Source organism: Panthera onca, chromosome D3, assembly GCF_046562875.1.
Source record: "Panthera onca isolate mPanOnc1 chromosome D3, mPanOnc1 haplotype 2, whole genome shotgun sequence".
Lineage (NCBI taxonomy): Eukaryota > Metazoa > Chordata > Mammalia > Carnivora > Felidae > Panthera > Panthera onca.
In genome coordinates this window covers 60,189,140-60,209,236 of record NC_138350.1, presented here as the reverse complement: position 1 = coordinate 60,209,236, position 20,097 = coordinate 60,189,140, and the positions used below count along the sequence as shown (strand labels likewise).

The following is a 20,097-nucleotide window of genomic DNA, read 5'->3' as shown; positions in this document are numbered from 1 at the left end:
AAATTATCTGGGGCGCCTGGGTGGCTCAGTTGGTTGAGCATCCGACTTTGGCTCAGGTCATGATCTTGCAGTCTGTGAGTTTGAGCCCTGTGTCGGGCTCTGTGCTGAGAGCTTGGAGCCTGGAACCTGCTTCGGATTCTGTGTTTCCCTCTCTCTCTGCCCCTCCCCCACTCATGCCCTGTCTCTCTCTGTCTCAAAAATAAATAAAAACATTTTAAAAAATTAAAAAAAAAATTATCTGCAAGCATCTAAAACCACCAGTGTTTGGACTCTACCCCAGAACAATTAAAGCAGAATCTCTGCATGTGTGCCCAGACTTTGCATTTAAAAAATGCATTCCATGTAATTCTGATGTATATCCAAGGTTACGGAAGCATGCTTTAAGAAAATCATTCCATCTCCCTGTGCTACCCTTTAACACACAAGTAGAATGCTATCCTTCCTAAAAACCACTGGGAATTTGAAGCAGAACTTATTTTAAGTTGTTTCTACATAATGCTCCCCCGAAAGCAATAGTAAAATGAAAAAAAAAAATCAATGAAACATATTATCTAGCATTATCTAGGTCAAAATAATATATTAAAACCCTAGGTATTCTGCAGAATTCAACTTAATAAGCAACTCTCAACTATATTGAAACTTTTTCCAACTGGGACATATGTGTAAATACAACTCTTAACAGTTTTCATTTTTTAGGAAGACATGAATATGGGTCGTGTCATAAACCTTAATCACAGTCTTAGATCTTGGGTTGTGGTGGAGTAGAAATACAAAAATATTTACTTTACTGATGTACTGGAATAAATGATAAATCCCTTACCTGGCACTGAGGCCATTACTTCTACTAGTCAAGATGAAGTTTGTAACCTGTTCTTGGAGTGAGGAGCAAATGGCAATTTATCTAGGGGAGGTAATTCTTGTGGTGTCTGGGAGAATGTGGCCTCTCTTATCAGGATCTTCTGTTCTGAGGGGAGCTAGTGGGCCTTGGGAGTCTCTTTGTTTACTATCTTAGTCCTTTTCCATTACAATAAGCATCAGGCCTATAAGTTATTCTGTTCCCCAGACTAGTCTCCTGTGGCTTTAAAGCCCTCCAAATGCCACAAGTTCTCAATACCCCCACCTCCCAACTCCCCTGCAGAATTTTTAAGTGACAAGAAGCTGGAAAAATACAGATGGCATAATTATATATTTTGCAGTTGATTAATCACCACAAAACATTAATCACATTTTGTATAACAATACATAATCAAATTCTTTATAGTAGAAATTTTCTTTCGGATAGAGAATGGATTCCTTTAGGATATTGACAGGGTTTTTCAGCATCTGTTTGGCTCCCATTCCACATCTGCATTTGATTTTTGTCTGCTTTAGGGCTTAGTAAAGTGTGGCTTAAAGGTTGTTTTATGACTATAAGTGTACGTGCTAATAGAAGAATTTGTTGAAAAGAAAATATTTGCACAAGTTAGATACTATAAATATATTTTTTCCAAGCTATAACATGTTTCTTTAGTGAAAACCATTGGATTTTGTTTTCCTAAAGAGTAATCCCACCGAAATCAAATATAAATTATGAACTTTTTTTTTCTTAATAGCTACTGAGATAAATTCTTAATCTTGTAATTAGCTTTATATTATTATAAGACAAAATCCATGTGTAACTTTTAGAAATTATGTTTTTATAGTATAAGTGCCTAATTTCTTGATTATTGTAAAATAATTGTACAGATTGTATGTTATCAATTTGTGTGTGCATTAGGTGTTCATAATCATTTGCCAAATAACTATAAATGTATACACATCACATATATTATACACAAGCATATACAAACTTAAAGTTGTCACATTCCTTTACCATTTGGAAATTACAAACTAAAATTATCACACCTTTTAGTAATTTCTGTCACTCAAAAATGGTTGTATATATCCATCTGTATTTATATCTTTATTATGTACCCAGAAAAAATTACAGAACAAAGATATACATCCTCTCCTTTCACGTGTTTAATCAGAAGAACATAAGCAAATGAAGCAAGGAAATTTTCCAAAGCAACATATAATCAATAATATAATAATTTCATATGTACCTTATTAAGTGTATGTGTGTGTTTGTATGTGTGTGTGTGAGAGAGAGATGCTACTTTTATTACACTGTGATTACATGGCCGGCCTGTGGAACTCAAATAGAAATTCACATGATCAAGTTATTCTAGCCTAATATTGAAACTCATACACATCTGTTACAGCATAGGTATACATGTGTGAATATTAATTTATCTCTATAAGTACTACTAAAGAAAAAGTATAAGGGAAACATAAATTTAGTTTGGATTATTTGGATTAGAGAAAGGAATCATGCCATGTAATCTGATTACCAGAAATTCAAGTAAAGTATGCTAATAACAATTGGGAAGAATGGTCCCATGGAAAGAAGAAGATAGAAGAAAAAAGAAGATGAAATTCGTAGAGAAAGAGCGAGAAGATAAACCTTACCCAAGCAGAGGAGCCATGTTGAAGAATGGTTTAAAAAAGCATGATTATACATTTTTCTAATACATGACATTTGTATCAATTTTGTTTAAAATTACCTTAACCACTGAAACTTGGTTACCAAATGCTGCCCCTGGAATGGTTAATACTACATGTCAATTTTCATCCCCCCGATTTGGGTTTCCTGGCAGTGTGTTATCTATGAAAGGCTGTTGGAGAAACTGGCATGTCCCCTTCTTTACCTGCAGGTACATATGGCCTCCCAGACCCCAGGAGCCTGCAGCCTGCATTTCCAAGAGGCCACTGCAGAGACTTCCACAGCACCTCTGTTTGTCTAATGACATGGGCACCAGATTCCACCCTTATTTCACATTCAGCAGTACAGCTCTGCACACAGAAAGGTAAGCAGTGCAGGCTTGATAAGCTTGCCTTTTGAACAAATAATTTGTCAGTCTGTGTTGGGAACTGGGATGTTACTAGTTCTGTGAAGCACTTTTAGTGCTGTGAAAAGTGGTATACAAATAAAATGATTGATGTCCTGTCAATAGGAACTTCAGGAAGAGGATCAAACAGAGCAGTTTCTTTTGAAGTAGGGATGGATGTGGGGGGAAAGGTGTTAGATTTTACTTTTCTATCTATCATAAACCCCAAAGCATCATTCCAGCAAGAAAAGAACCTGGTATCTGAACAAGGCAGAACACAATTTCTTAGCAGTAGACACATCCCAGTGAAAAATACAAAAGCTGGATTTGTAAAAATCCATTCACAAGGATTTTATTGTAAATTTTTCCCATCACTGGAATGATGTTGGCTGGAGAGCTTATATATCTTCAAGCTTTTTTCTTTTTGCCTCCATTTTTCATAGGCTTTTAAACTTTCCTTTAAAATGGCCAGATTACCATTTCTAAGAACATTTAGATGTGAAAATACCAATAAGATAATTTAGGAAATTGCTGGATATAAAATAAATATATGCAATAAATTGCATTTCTGTAGAATAGGTATATTAAAAATATAAAATAGAAAAAAACCTATATGACCAAAACTGAAATAATTAAGTATGATTCTTTTAAAAAATACAGAATTTGTAAGACCCTTCCCTATGAAAATATATATATAGAGATCTTTATTAGAAGATATTAGAAAATATTTAATTAAATGGAGTCATATACAATGCTTATAGATAAGAGGATGCAATTGTTGAAAAAATGTAATTTCACGCAAATATATTATAGCTTAAGCACAATTATGATAAAAATTCTCACTGGGCTTTCTTTTTTCTTTAATGACAAGTTGATTCTAAAACAGATATGCAAGAGCAAAGTATAAGCATAAACAACATACAGTACATTTCAGACATCAAGAATGGTCAAGACATTACCAAATATCAAGAATTATTGTAAAGTTATAGTAATTAGTCAAGAGGATCAATGGAAGTGAGATACTGAAGAGAGAAAAAACACTGTAAACTTAGAAACAGACCCAGGTCTAGGGGGAAGTTGGTAATGACCAGGTACACTGTTGAGTAGTAGGGGAAAACACATCTTCAATAATGTTTTCCACAACAATCACTTGTTCATAAAAAAAAATGTATTTGAATCTCTACCTCACACTATTCATAGGAATCATTGAGCTAGGTTAAAAATGTAAATGTAAATGTCTAAGTTATAAAGACAAAATTACAAAATAATATAAAAAGATATTGTAAAGACCTTGGCATAAAAAATAATTTCTGAAACAAGACTTAATAAATGCAACCCATGAAAGATAAATAAATATAAATATCTAAAATTAACATTTCAATCCTCCAAAAGGTTATTAAGCAAATAAAGACATACTATAAACTAGAGGAAGATATTGTATACACATATAACTAGTGAAGATTAGATATATAATATGTAAAGAACTCCTTTTAATAAGAAGATGATTTTAGGAGTTTTTCTTTGTTTGCTTGTTTGTTTAGAGAAGAAGATTTTTGCAATACACACACACACACACACACACACACACACACACACACACACACACACACTATGGCCAACTAATTGGCATTTCTCAGAAGAGGAAGGAGAGATATTGCATAATCATATGAAGAGACCCTCAATTTGTCAATAATCAGCACAATGAAATGTAAAATCTCTGTTGAGGTGTATTATATGCCTAACACACTGGTAGAAAATCAGAATTCAGTAATCACAGGGTCTATCCATCAGGAAGAGCTAACAATTATAAATGTCTATGCGCCGAATACCGGAGCCCCAAATATATAAAACAATTACTCACAAACATAAGCAACCTTATGGATAAGAATGTGGTAATTGCAGGGGACTTTAACACTCCACTTACAGAAATGGATAGATCATCTAGACACACAGTCAATAAAGAAACAAGGGCCCTGAATGATACATTGGATCAGATGGAGTTGACAGATATATTTAGAACGCTGCATCCCAAAACAACAGAATATACTTTCTTCTCGAGTGCACATGGAACATTCTCCAAGATAGATCACATACTGGGTCACAAAACAGCCCTTCATAAGTGTATAAGAATTGAAATCATACCATGCATACTTTCAGACCACAATGCTATGAAGCTTGAAATCAACCACAGGAAAAAGTCTGGAAAACCTCCAAAAACATGGAGGTTAAAGAACACCCTACTAAAGAATGAATGGGTCAACCAGGCAATTAGAGAAGAAATTAAAAAATATATGGAAACAAATGAAAATGAAAATACAACAATCCGAACGCTTTGGGATGCAGCGAAGGCAGTCCTGAGAGGAAAATACATTGCAATCCAGGCCTATCTCAAGAAAAAAGAAAAATTCCAAATACAAAATCTAACAGCACACCTAAAGGAAATAGAAGCAGAACAGCAAAGGCAGCCTAAACCCAGCAAAAGAAGAGAAATAACAAAGATCAGAGCAGAAATAAACAATATAGAATCTAAAAAACTGTAGAGCAGATCAACGAAACCAAGAGTTGGTTTTTTGAGAAAATAAACAAAATGGATAAACCTCTAGCCAGGCTTCTCAAAAAGAAAAGGGAGATGACCCAAATAGATAAAATCATGAATGAAAATGGAATGATTACAACCAATCCCTCAGAAATACAAGCAATTATCAGGGAATACTATGAAAAATTATATGCCAACAAACTGGGCAACCTGGAAGAAATGGACAAATTCCTAAACACCCACACTCTTCCAAAACTCAATCAGGAGGAAATAGAAAGCTTGAACAGACCCATAACCAGCGAAGAAATTGAATCAGTCATTAAAAATCTCCCAACAAATAAGAGTCCAGGACCAGATGGCTTCCCAGGGGAGTTCTACCAGATGTTTAAAGCAGAGATAATACCTATCCTTCTCAAGCTATTCCAAGAAATAGAAAGGGAAGGAAAACTTCCAGATTCATTCTATGAAGCCAGTATTACTTTGATTCCTAAACTAGACAGAGACCCAGTAAAAAAAGAGAACTACAGGCCAATATCCCTGATGAATATGGATGCAAAAATTCTCAGTAAGATACTAGCAAATCGAATTCAACGGCATATAAAAAGAATTATTCACCATGATGAAGTGGGATTCATTCCTGGGATGCAGGGCTGGTTCAACATTTGCAAATCAATCAACGTGATACATCACATTAATAAAAGAAAAGATAAGAACCATATGATCCTGTCAATCGATGCAGAAAAGGCCTTTGACAAAATTCAGCAAACTTTCTTAATAAAAACCCTCGAGAAAATCGGGATAGAAGGAACATACTTAAAGATAATAAAAGCCATTTATGAAAAGCCCACAGCTAACATCATCCTCAACGGGGAAAAACTGAGAGCTTTTTCCCTGAGATCAGCAACACGACAGGGATATCCACTCTCACCGTTGTTGTTGAACATAGTGTTGGAAGTTCTAGCATCAGCAATCAGACAACAAAAGGAAATCAAAGGCATCAAAATTGGCAAAGATGAAGTTAAGCTTTCACTTTTTGCAGATGACATGATATTATACATGGAAAATCTGATACACTCCACCAGAAGTCTGCTAGAACTGATACATGGATTTAGCAAAGTTGCAGGATACAAAATCAATGTACAGAAATCAGTTGCATTCTTATACACTAACAATGAAGCAACAGAAAGACAAGTAAAGAAACTGATCCCATTCACAATTGCACCAAGAAGCATAAAATACCTAGGAATAAATCTAACCAAAGATGTAAAAGATCTGTATGCTGAAAACTATAGAAAGCTTATGAAGGAAATTGAAGAAGATATAAAGAAATGGAAAAACATTCCATGCTCATGGATTGGAAGAATAAATATTGTCAAAATGTCAATACTACCCAAAGCTATCTACACATTCAATGCAATCCCAATCAAAATTGCACCAGCATTCTTCTCGAAACTAGAACAAGCAATCCTAAAATTCATATGGAACCACAAAAGGCCCCGAATAGCCAAAGTAATTTTGAAGAAGAAGACCAAAGCAGGAGGCATTACAATCCCAGACTTTAGCCTCTACTACAAAGCTGTAATCATCAAGACTGCATGGTATTGGCACAGAAACAGACACATAGACCAATGGAATAGAATAGAAACCCCAGAACTAGACCCACAAACGTATGGCCAACTAATCTTTGACAAAGCAGGAAAGAATATCCAATGGAAAAAAGACAGTCTCTTTAACAAATGGTGCTGGGAGAACTGGACAGCAACATGCAGAAGGTTGAAACTAGACCACTTTCTCACACCATTCACAAAAATAAACTCAAAATGGATAAAGGACCTGAATGTGAGACAGGAAACCACCAAAACCCTAGAGGAGAAAGCAGGAAAAGACCTCTCTGACCTCAGCTGTAGCAATTTCTTACTTGACACATCCCCAAAGGCAAGGGAATTAAAAGCAAAAATGAACTTCTGGGACCTTATGAAGATAAAAATCTTCTGCACAGCAAAGGAAACAACCAACAAAACTAAAAGGCAACCAACAGAATGGGAAAAGATATTTGCAAATGACATATCGGACAAAGGGCTAGTATCCAAAATCTATAAAGAGCTCACCAATCTCCACACGGGAAAAACAAATAACCCAGTGAAGAAATGGGCAGAAAACATGAATAGACACTTCTCTAAAGAAGACATCTGGATGGCCAACAGGCACATGAAAAGATGCTCAACGTCGCTCCTCATCAGGGAAATACAAATCAAAACCACACTCAGATATCACCTCACGCCAGTCAGAGTGGCCAAAATGAGCAAATCAGGAGAGTATAGATGCTGGAGAGGATGTGGAGAAACGGGAAACTCTTGCACTGTTGGTGGGAATGCAGATTGGTGCAGCCGCTCTGGAAAACAGTGTGGAGGTTCCTCAAAAAATTAAAAATAGACCTACCCTATGACCCAGCAATAGCACTGCTAGGAATTTACCCAAGGGACACAGGAGTACTGATGCATAGGGGCATTTGTACCCCAATGTTTATAGCAGCACTCTCAACAATAGGCAAATTATGGAAAGAGCCTAAATGTCCATCAACTGATGAATGGATAAAGGAATTGTGGTTTATATACACAATGGAGTACTACGTGGCAATGAGAAAGAATGAAATATAGCCCTTTGTAGCAACATGGATGGAACTGGAGAGTGTGATGCTAAGTGAAATAAGCCAAACAGAGAAAGACAGATACCATATGGTTTCACTCTTAGGTGGATCCTGAGAAACTTAACAGAAACCCATGGGGGAGGGGAAGGAAAAAAAAAAAGAGGTTAGAGTGGAAGAGAGCCAAAGCATAAGAGACTCTTAAAAACTGAGAACAAACTGAGGGCTGATGGGGGTGGGAGGGAGGGGAGGGTGGGTGATGGGTATTGAGGAGGGCACCTTTGGGGATGAGCACTGGGTGTTGTATGGAAACCAATTTGACAATAAACTTCATATATTGAAAAAATAAAATAAAATAAAATAAAATAAAATAAAATAAAATAAAATAAAATAAAATAAAATAAAATAAAATAAAATAAAATAAACTGTTGCTGGATGAATGGAACCTGGAAAAAAAATCAGAACTCAGGCAACTGACTTTTACATATTGCTGGTGGGAATGAATATTGATACAATAACTTTGGCAAATATTTGGTATTTTCTATTATAAGATGATCCTCACACTTTGAGACCTAGCCATGCCATTCTTAGTTATGTATCCTAGAGAAATTCTTACGCATGTGCACTTAGGGACATCCACAAAAATATATATATAAGCAATGTGTGTACTAACCAATGTTTGGCCTTTCCTCAAAGAAAATGATAAGTACATTGTCCTACATGAATACAATGTAGTTCTCCAAAACAGTGAAAATAAAAGAATTAAAGGTATGGTGTTGTTTTATCATAGATAGAACATCTGTATCCGTATCAACAACTACCAAACTAGCATACAGATTTATCTATCCATTTATTTCACATGAATATATTTTGGTGCACATGTTTCTCTTTCTGTGTAGGTAACCATGCTGTTTAGCTATGAACTTCAAATTGAGACTCTCCCTTGTCTACCACTATAATGTTGCAAAATCAGAGCAGGACAAGTCCTTGGCTGTCAGCTCTCTGAACCTCAGCACAATGCAAGTATCTCTTCCACAATATCCCTGACTTCTTCTGGTCACCTTCATTCCAGTTTGTCCTGTGCATTCAAAACCTCACAGGATATATTTTTCTAATTCTGAGACAGCTCTGTTGCTAATGAGCAGGAAATGAAGCTTGATAATATCCATTCCTTGTATCTTTATATGTCCAATGTGACTTCGTTTTCTTAGTGCTAAATCTACTTCTTCTTTAAATATTTTATGTATATGAGATTGGCTGCTTGGTCCTCCATAATCTAAATCATCTTTCTCCTATTTTGGAATCTCTCTAGCTGTCCTTCTTAAAGAAGATGCCCAAATCTAGGTCCAAAATTTCAGAAGACAGCCGAGCAGCTCAAAAACCAATGGCAGTATTCGGCAGGGCCTTTGATCTGGATGATATAGGTCGTTCTCTCCCATCAGTCATTATACATTCATCTACTCATTCATACTGTTTTATCACAGACAGTTACCGGGAGCTAGACTCTGAACCAGAAATTTGTTTACAGAAAGTTTATTACATAGCATCTTTAGGAACAACAATTTTAAGGGAGTGAGGGAAGAAGAATTGAGTTGAAGGAGAAGTTAAACTCTGATGTGGTTTTAACAGAGATTTCAGCCAACCTCATGGAGAGTTCTGGAGCTGAGATGAGTCTTCAGAGGTGTCTTGACTCAAGGTGCACAGACAGGCCTCTGTCCTCTGACATTGAATAGTCATTGGATGTGTGCTGACCCCAAGAGCAGTGCAAACTTTGAGTGTTAGATTCCCTTCATTGCAGGGTAACTTCAGAGAAGAAAATGCTTCTGGGAGCCAGGAAAATGAGATGTGGGTCTGGCACACCACTCACTCATTTGCTATAATGTTTTTTTTTTTTACATATAACTATACATATAAAATAAAAATAGACAAAAAATAAACATTTTTGGAAAATTATGAAGTCAAAAGCAATGTAAAGATAACTTTCTGTAAATGTATGCAAGTTATTCCATGATATGTATAAAACATCCTGTCTTAAAGAATTTCCTTTGTAAACACAACTCTCAAAGTCAAATCTCGTTTCTCTTTGTTTTGCTTTGTTTCAAAGGAACACATTATTCTGGAATGAATTTATGTGAATGTATCATGGGGATGGGAGAGACAGTGTGAAAAGGAATGATACTGGTCTCAAGAAAAAAGATATACTTACTTGATGTGACAAACTTAAAATCTTACTTTAATGGATTTGAAAATTTGTTGCCCATTTGAAAATAATAATTAAGTACCTGAATCTCAGAAATAAAATAATATGAGATTATGAAAAACAGCAAGGAACATTCTAGATCTCTCTCTTACACATCTTTAAGCTAACTAACTCTTACATATCTTTAGGGCTCTGCAATTCAATATTTCCAGGAATTATTTCTTTATCCAACACCAAATATGAGACATCGCATATCACCTCTGCATATTCTTGCAACATCAGGAAAACCATTATCCCACATTTTTGGAAATACCTGTTTATGTTTTTCTTTTCCCCTTTAACTGAAAATTCCTAAAAGATAGGGAGTGTGTCTTTTTCTTTTTCTTTTTAAAATTTTTTTTAATGTTTGTTTATTTTTGAGAGAGAGAGACAAGAATGTGAGTGGAGAAGAGGCAGAGAGAGAGGGATACACAGAATCCAAAGCAGGCTCCAGGCTCTGAGCTGTCAGCACAGAGCCCAACACGTGGCTCGAACCCACAGACCATGAGATCATGACCTGAGCCGAAGTTGGACACTTAACCCAATGAGCCACCTAGGTGCCCCAGAGGTGTGTCTTTTTCAAATAGGTAACTACCGCGTGTATCACTGTTTCTGACATAGCATAGGTATTCAGCAAATATTTATTTGGATGGATAGATGAATTCCCTGAATTCCAAATTTCTATATCCAAATGCCTATTTGTTTTTCTACCTGGATGTCTTACAGGCATTTTAAGCTTAACATGCCCCAAACTTATTTCCAATTATCCTCCTTTACCCCAAACCTCTTTTTCCCATAGACTTTAGTCAGTCTCTATAACTGGCAATTCCATCCTCCTAAGGGATCATGTCAAAAATCTAAAAGTTATCCTAAGCCCTTTCTTTTTTCACATTGTACATTTATGCCATCAACAAAGTCCATTTGCTGCAACTTCAAAATATATCTAGAATCTGACTGCTTCTCCTAACCTATACTGCTAATATCCTGATCCAAATCAATGGCACCTAGGAAGCAGTAAAAACTTGGTTTGTGATCCTAATTCATTCCAGAAACGTGCTTGTAATGGAAAGCACTTTTATATCAAAGCAAATTTCAAGAACCATTGTCTTGGTTGTGATCATATGACATTTGGTGTCACATCCTACTTGTATTGCAAGACATCGCTCGTTTATCAATTTAAAATGTATTAGAAATGTTTGCTTGTCTTGTGGAACACTCCCAGAACAAGTTACTCACAATTCAAGGTTTTACTTGTATTACATACTTCCTACCTTGATCTCCTTACTTCTACCTGATCCTGTCTCCCTACAGAGTACATTCAATATGATAACCTGAATGATTTTTGTACAATAAGAGTCAGATCACTCACTCCTGTTTAAAACTTCCAATGTACTTCACATTTTAATCACCATGAAAACGTCTTCATTTCCTCAGGGTTTTGCTCAAGTGTGATGTTCTACTTAAGGTCTTCCTATATTAGTATAAATAGCATGGCAATCCCCTTCCAAATGAAACCCATTCATCTGTGACCTGTATTTTCTCCACAGCACTTATCACTATCTTAAATGTTGTTGTGTCTCTTAGTTTTATGTTTGTCTCCATCTCTGGACTGCAGCGTTAATAAGAGCAGAGATTTTTGCCTTTGTGTTTACTCCTGTTCCCCATGCCTTAAAAAAAAAAAAGCCTGACATATAATAAGTGCTCATTAAATGTTTATTGAATGAATGAGTGAACATATAGATGAATGAATAGATGCATAAAAAATTAACTATTCAACAAGTATAAAATGCCAATTATGGGCCAATATCTCTGGAAATAATAGATAAAAGCAAGGAAATATCACTGTCCTATTGGAGCTTAAATTCTAGCTGGGGAAGACAGGTAATAAATAAGTACACAAGTGAATAAAACAAGTTATATAGGTAGTGGTAAGCATTATCTATATTATAAAGGGAAGAAGCACAGTGATCTAATAGAGATTAACTAGAGTAGGATGTTGGCTGATTTAGAGGGGGTCTTCAGGGAAGTCCTCTGTACAGTAGTGATGTTAGAGTCCAAATTGGAAGGATAGCAGGGAGAGCATCCCCACACAAGAGAGAGGCAAAGGGAAATACAAAGAGATCAAGGAAGGAGCAAACTAGAGGAGCAAGATGTCCAAAATGAGTGGATGTGATAAGGAAGGTGTCCTGAAAGGATTTGAGGAACATGGGAGGTGGAAGGGTTTGCTGGGCAATAATATTTGCTTCTTCTTCACCGTTTAACTGCAGTGCTCTGTAACCAACTTCAGTTAAAGCAGAAATCCATTATATAGCAATTTTGTATTTGTTTAGTTTTTCATCTCCACACTTGACCACAAGCCCCTGGTAAACAGAGCCCATGTCTCCAACCACCAGGAAATATACCCGATATAGAGTCTTACTCAAAAATCTGTTGAGTAAATGTGATGGGTAAAATTTCCGAACCAGGTAAGAACAATATATACATGAGGCAAGTCACTTGAGGTAAGGAGCAGTTCTGTACAATTAAGTGATAGATTATCAAAATAGTCCAAAGCGTTTTGTTCCATATTGTGTTTTATGACATAGGAACTGAAAACAATCCAATCTAGTTGCACTGTTGCTGCTATTCTTTTTTATTTTGTTTGATGGTTGGTCACTGGTGGTATATTTTGGCTTTAAGGGTGTTGGTAACTATGAAAGGAACAAAGATAATTCAGCAAAGAATCCATTAACCCAATGTATAATGTGCTAATGATTTTAATTGCTGTTTCCCCAAGTTTTAATAGGAATTTCAATTCAGATTAATAATAATTAAATCCACTTTTTCTAAATACTAACTAAAGTTGAAATGTTAACAAAAAAGTAGTGAAATAAACTTATACACAATAAAGAATATAAAACAGATCGGCATGTTAAATTAATTAAATATGGAGGCCATTAGACCGAGGTGACTCTAATGTCCTTGGGGCCTACATAGGCAAAACAAAATCTAAGCCTGTACATGTCTGAAGTTTACAAAATCAAAACGCTGAGGACAACCAATCACAAATAACTAGGCTTTCAGATATAGCCGATCAAGAATTTCCTTACTTGCCTTCCACCTTTTCTCTCTAAAAGTATCCAAATGTCTTTCCCTGAGCTCCTGTCAGTGGAGGGCACCTAACCTCTTCCAGTTTGGTGCTGCCTGGTTGATTTTTGTTCAAATAAACTCTTAAAATTTGTAATATGTCTCAACTCATCTGTTAGCAGTTCACATTGAAAAATCCATAAAATATCTTCTCAAGATTTTCACATTTTACTTGGATTGTCTTAGGTATTTCTTTTTGTTTTGAGAAGTTTTGAATATTTTTTGAAATTTTTAAAGGTTAAACACTTTTAGATTTTATTCTCTTATTCTTAAAATAGCCTATTAGCCTAGCTGTTATATTTCTAATGATCAGAATAATACTAAACTTAATTTAGTATTTAAATTTAAGTATTGGATTAAAATAAAGTAAAATTAATGTTGATGCACAGCTAAATTAAGATTTCCCTTAAATATAAAAGAATTTGAACAACTGAATTTTAAATTATGTGAAAATAAATTCAAACTTAAAATTTTACCTGAATTTAATGATATTAAATTTAAAATTCATTTTGCTTTATATTAAATGTTAAATTAAATTACTTTTAATTTCAAAAGTTTTTGAAAGAAATAACCAGGAAAACTCTCACAAGTTAGAAGGTACTAAGTTTTGGATGCCAGCAAAGACAGTTGGACTAATTTCATTTGGTATTAGTTCACATTAAGCTCCAACATAACACATTTCAATCATTCAAAAGAGGAAGCAAATATATTCAGAAATAATTACTATATCCCTCTACATGATTACAACCACAAATTTGAAATATTTTAAATATAAATTCAATTTTTTAAAGTATTGGGCTCTTTAAAAACGATAATTGTCATGCTAAATGGGATAGATCGGCAAAAAAAATGAATTAAAAGATTACTAGATACTATTGTAAGCTAAAAAAATTGAAAGGAAGAAAAACACAATGAAAATGACAACATTTTTATTACTGATGGCAAAATATACTTTTTTGACTGTGTCTATTATTGAATATAACTAGTAAAATTTTTACAGATTCATTTTTAATCCGTTAAAAATTTGGTGAATGGATTAAATTTGGGAATTTAATCATTTTTGACGAATCAACTTTCAGCTAATTTTTTTTTAGTGAATTGACTCTGAGTCAAATAATAAAAGCTTAAACAAAGGTAATGAAATTGGAATCTCATGGAAAGGAACAGAGTTGTGAGACAGAAATGCCAAAAAGGAAAAGGAGTTAGCGCCTATTAAAAGGTTTCCAAGGTCTCCCAGCTAGTTAGTGTTCAAGCCAGAGCTAGAATTCAGGCAGACAGTTTTCTCTTCGTCTGTCTTTTCACCTCTGTAGTCCTTGTTACAGGAACCAGAAAGAGGTGTAACAACGACAGCCACCAATGTTCATTTTGTTAAAAATGACTATAAATGTCTCCGAATAATAACAGTGGTTATGTCTGGATGCAGGACGATAGATTATTATTTTTATTTTCCTCTTTGTGCTTTCTTGTATTCCATAATTATTTTTTATTTACGTGCATTATTTTCACGTTAAGAAAAATCAGTACAACTTATTAATTTAATATAGAAAAGTACTAGGAATAATACCCTGTAGCAACATATACTTACTTCACTGACTTGTTGAAATCTACATTATAGGAATTAAATTATTTGCCTGATGGTAATGTGCATTTTTGTCCATTTGTATACACTGTGATTCCAATGAAATTTTAAGTGGCAGATTGTTATCATTTCATTGTTTTTAAGTATTACCCAAATAAGATGTATTAGTGAGAATAGGCTAAGTTTAAACTGATGCAATAAATAACCCCAAATCTTCAGGACTCCATATTTTTCTTTTGCACATATCTGGTGTGTGTGTGCACATGTGAGTGTGCATGCGTATGTGTGTGTTTTTCTCTCAGGGCAGGGATGGCTCTACTCCATGGTACCCACTTTTGCTGACTTTTCATAACCCAGGACAATCCACAAGACTTAGGTCACAGCAAGGAAAATGAGAAGTATAGCCTTTTTGGTTTAGGAAAGAAAGAATGGTAGGCTTCTGGCGAACAGTAGTAATCAAAGAAGATATTTTTCTCCCCACCCCCCCGGGTTATACAGGAATTCCAAAGCTGGATGCCATCTTGGAAAATTGCTCTTCTATACTTTCAAAATGTAACCCTGGTTTCCTCCTCAAATTAAAAAAAAAAAAAAAAAAGACCTTCCTTTGATTCCTTTGACACCTATCAAACACGGAGGATTAGAGGAGGACAAATGAGAGATAATGTATGTAAAGCACTTTGACTAGCTCAGCAGGAAGGAGCCATCTACATTCAAGGCACTTTAAAAAAATATGCTAATGAAACAAAAGCCCTAGAAAGTTAGAGCAAAAGAGAAAAGGTACAATTGTCACACACCCCCTGCCGACCCCCATCAATTTCCCAAGGACCAAAAAGAACAAAACTTTTTAATGTTCAATGTTGCCATCTCATGGTAATCCGTTTCCAGAGTTTGGTTTCCAGGGCTTCAGCACCTATGGTCCATCCCACTCAGATCCGTGGTATCACAGTGACAGACTCTACCTCTGACACCTTAGGACATTGGCAAGGATATTGTCTGCCTCAGTGACTTTAAAAGTCCTCATGATTAGCATCTCCTGTGTGTAATCAGTGTCCACTCTGCTGTTGACTGGGTAGATTTGCATATGAAATGCACCATACAAATAGGTGAAGTCTCTCCTTGTGTTTACAGAAAATTAGCTATTGGAGAATAAAAAGTCTCTAATCTGAAGAGGTGAGATTTTGAATATGGAATGGAGATACAAATCTGTCCATCTGTGACCCTGTGAATAAATTACTTCATGGAGAATTTCCGTAAGAGAGGAGGAAAACAGCAAAAAACCCTCAATAAGGTCAGGGCTGCATGTTTACCCAAAAGCTCATGTGACCTTAGGAAGAGCTCCTTCACTTGTATTATTGTCTCTCTTCTTATTTTCTTAAAAGAAATGACATTTGATTTTGTTTTAGAAAATCCTATAGGGGCACCTGGGTGGCTCAGTCAGTTAAGCATCTGACTCTTGATTTTGGCTCAGGTCATGATCTCATGGTTCCTGGAGGAGCTGTTTGGGATTCTCTCTCTTCCTTTCTCTCTGCTCCTCCCCAGCTGGCTGTCTCAGTCTCTGTCTGTCAAAATAAATAAATACACTTTTAAAAAATATTTAAAAAAGAAAATTCTATAGTTTTTTTAGGACTCATTTTTTTATATCTGTATGTGAAAGAATTCTACATTATGTCCTTAAGTGATCAAACACCTTACATTCATACAATCACAATAAAAAGACAACCAATATCCCCAAATCAAACAAATGTTTTGGTTGCTTTTGTAGGGGTCTGCTACATTTAGAGGGCAGATTTATGCTTCAGGATAAGCTTTCTATTTTGAATATGATGACACAATGTCTTCCTAAATTACGTGGTGATGTTTAGGAATTTTATAATAATACCAAGAAACTGTCTTCCTGTTGTGATTCTCTGACACAACAAAGTTTCTCTAAGAAGTAGATTCTCTTATTTTTCTTTTCTTTTTTTTTAAGTTTATTTATTTATTTATTTATTTATTTATTTATTTATTTACTTTGAGAGAGAGAGAGAGAGAGAGCACACAAGTGGGAGGGAGCCACAGAGAGAGGCAGACAGAGAATCCCGGGCAGGCTTTGTGTTATCAGCACAGAGCCGGATGCAGGGCTTGAACTCAAGAACTGTGAGATCATGACCTGAGCCAAAACAAAGGGTTGGAGTTTAACTGACTGAGGCACCCAGGAGCCCCAACTAACAAATAGATTCTCGGGACTGATTAAGTGCTCTCTACATGTCAGACTGAATGTCAACATGACTTAGGAAGAGGCATTGCCACCCATGCTACAAAACACAACAAAACTTTCTGAACAAGGCTTATATAAAAATGAAAGAAAGCCGGTGCACCTGGGTGGCTCAGTCAGTTGAGCAAATAACTCTTGATTTCAGCTCACATCACGATCCCAGAGTCGTGGGATGGAGCTCCGTATCCAGCTCCACGCTGAGCATGGAATCTGCTTGAGATTCTCTCTCTCCCTCTGCCCCTCCTCTGGCTCACTGTGTGTACCTGTAGGCATGCACTCTCTCTCTCAAAAATAAAAACAAATGAAGAAAGCAAAACAAGATGGATTTCTTCTCTCTCATAACTTCTTCCTCCTTCATAACTGTTTCCTTGGTCCTAGTCCAGCGAGTGGGAAATGTGTTACTAAAAGAGACCAGAGAAACCAGATTGGTCATTTGATATCCTGCCATATATTCTTCTTCTGACTTTTGTATTACATGATAATCACTCAGTGTGAATAGTGGCATCTCTCCCACATGTCAAGATCAATCAGATGACTGTCATGATTATGTAGAGTTGGTTGCTCTGTTTAATAGAAAAAGCAGTGTGGCATTCAGGAGAATCATGGATAATATTATCTAGACCCCACAAACCCAGTGAAGAGCTCAAATTACCCCTAACTGTGATTGAAGCTAACAGGTAGCATTGAATCCTAAGAATTAATTAGTTGATTAAGATGAAAGCGTTCTCTCTCTCACTGCCTCATACACATCCCCCCAAACATATATACAACTGTCCCCCCTTACCATTTGGAGTTACTTTCCAAGATCCCCAGTGAATTCCTGAAACCACAGATAGTACTAGGCCCTAGATATACTGGTATTTTTTTTTTATCCTATACATAATTACCTATAATAAAATTTAATTTAGAAGTTAGGCACTGAAAGAGACCAACAGTACAATAATAAATTAGACCAATTATAAAATACACTTTAATAAAAGTTAAGTGAGTATGATCTCTCCCTGTTCCCCGCTTTTTCTCCCTCAAAATATCTTATTGTCCTGTACTGACCCTTCTTTTCCTTGTGATGATGTGAGATGACAAAATGACTATGTGGTGGGATAAGTGAATCATGTAGGCATTGTGACATAGTGCTACGAGTCTAATATTGACTTTCTCCTGTTATGTCGGGAGGATCATCTGTGTCTGGAACACGGTTGACCTTGGGTAAAATACAGATAGGGCAGGACTACTGCCTCTCTTTTTACTTACTCCCATTGATTGTTTTTCTTTTCTTCAGTCACTATTAACTTTTCTTTTTCACTTGCTCTTTAAAGAGGGAGACTTTAAATAGTTTAGCAGTTAGCTGACTGTTTGATTGTTAGTGGAAAATAATGCCTCTAGTCTTAAAATAAATAGATAAATAAATAAATGAACAAACAAAACAAATAAAAATAAAGCTTCTAGTCTTTTCCAAGTCCTCAGATCTATAGAAAAGTGGATCCCAGGGCATCAGAGTGCTGGCCTGGCTTGTGACAGACTAGTTCTGTTCATATTCTCTTTCCTTTTACCCCAGGAAAGGACAGGGTTGCACTATTGGGTGGAGAGATGGGGCTACATGATGATAAAAAATAAAATATTGGGGTGCCTGGGTGGCTCAGTCGGTTGAGCGTCCGACTTCAGCTCAGGTCATGATCTCACAGTCCGTGAGTTCGAGCCCCGCGTCAGGCTCTGTGCTGACAGCTTGGAGCCTGGAGCCTGCTGCGGATTCTGTGTCTCCCCCTCTCTCTGCCCCTCCCCTGCTCATGCTCTGTTTCTCTGTCTCAAAAAGAAATAAAAACATTAAAAAATTTTTTAATAAAATATTAAAATTCAACCCCTCTACAACATACTGGAGAAAGCTAAATTGCAAACCTTGAAATCAGCAGATCCCCATCTTTCTTTCTTGAAGATAAAATACTTAGCTTTGCTTTCAGCCCCATTTTTTTCTAACACTTTCTCTAAAATAAAACATTCTTCTTATTCTCTCTAAATCTCACATATTTTAGTGTTTGTTTTCATTGAATAGATTAAATGTAATTTTGCTTTAAAAATTCTACTTTCCCACTTGAAAAATATTAAAGACCTCCCTTGAATGTGGCTAATCAAAGGGTGGGGCCCGCTATTGTAGAGCAGGTAACCACCCTGGAAATTTAATCAGTAAAATACTTCGTTTTCATGTAGGTATCAAACAAGAATGATCTCTATCCAAGGTTTTTGTTATTTATTTTTAGTTACTTTGTTTTCATAATATATTTTCAAAATTACAACTAGTTTAGGCTCTAGGAAACTCTGGCTCACTCACTTGATATACTGTTCCTTCCATTGGCAGCTTGCTGTTCCGTATTTTCATATTTAAGCAGCAATGTTTTCTCAGAATGATGTGCCCTGCAGTCTTTACCACAGGACAGAAGTGCATAGACTGTATAGTCATGAAAGCACCGCCTTCCTTGGACACAAGTGTGCAAAATGAAATTGAGTAAAAACTAACAGTAACCCGGTACTTGTCTCGAAATAGGACAGATCCTTCCCCCTTGATCTGTCAGTAAAATAGTAAATGGGCACATTCGTTACCCACATCTTCCTCTTGTGCTTGAAGTTTCTATAGAGCTGCTAATTGGTACAAGCCTAGTGAATGACTGAGACCACTTTGATGTGCAATTGGGAACAATTAACTTCTCTTTCGCAGAAATTGTGTCTTTAAATATTCCTTTAGTTTTAGCTTTTTTCTCCCCATGTTTTGTTTTGGTGGGTTTTTTTTTTTGTTTGTTTTTTGTTTTTTTTTAAGGTAC

General features: G+C 35.8%; 1 long non-coding RNA gene across 1 annotated transcript in view; it reads left to right on the top strand.

The window, feature by feature from the left end:
• LOC132665944 (uncharacterized) overlaps nt 1-20,097 on the top strand; it is a 560,511-nt gene that overhangs the window by 459,945 nt on the left and 80,469 nt on the right. Inside the window, exon 3 of the long non-coding RNA XR_009604363.3 lies at nt 2,736-2,888. This is a non-coding gene — a long non-coding RNA (uncharacterized LOC132665944). The remainder of the gene's footprint in view (nt 1-2,735; nt 2,889-20,097) is intronic.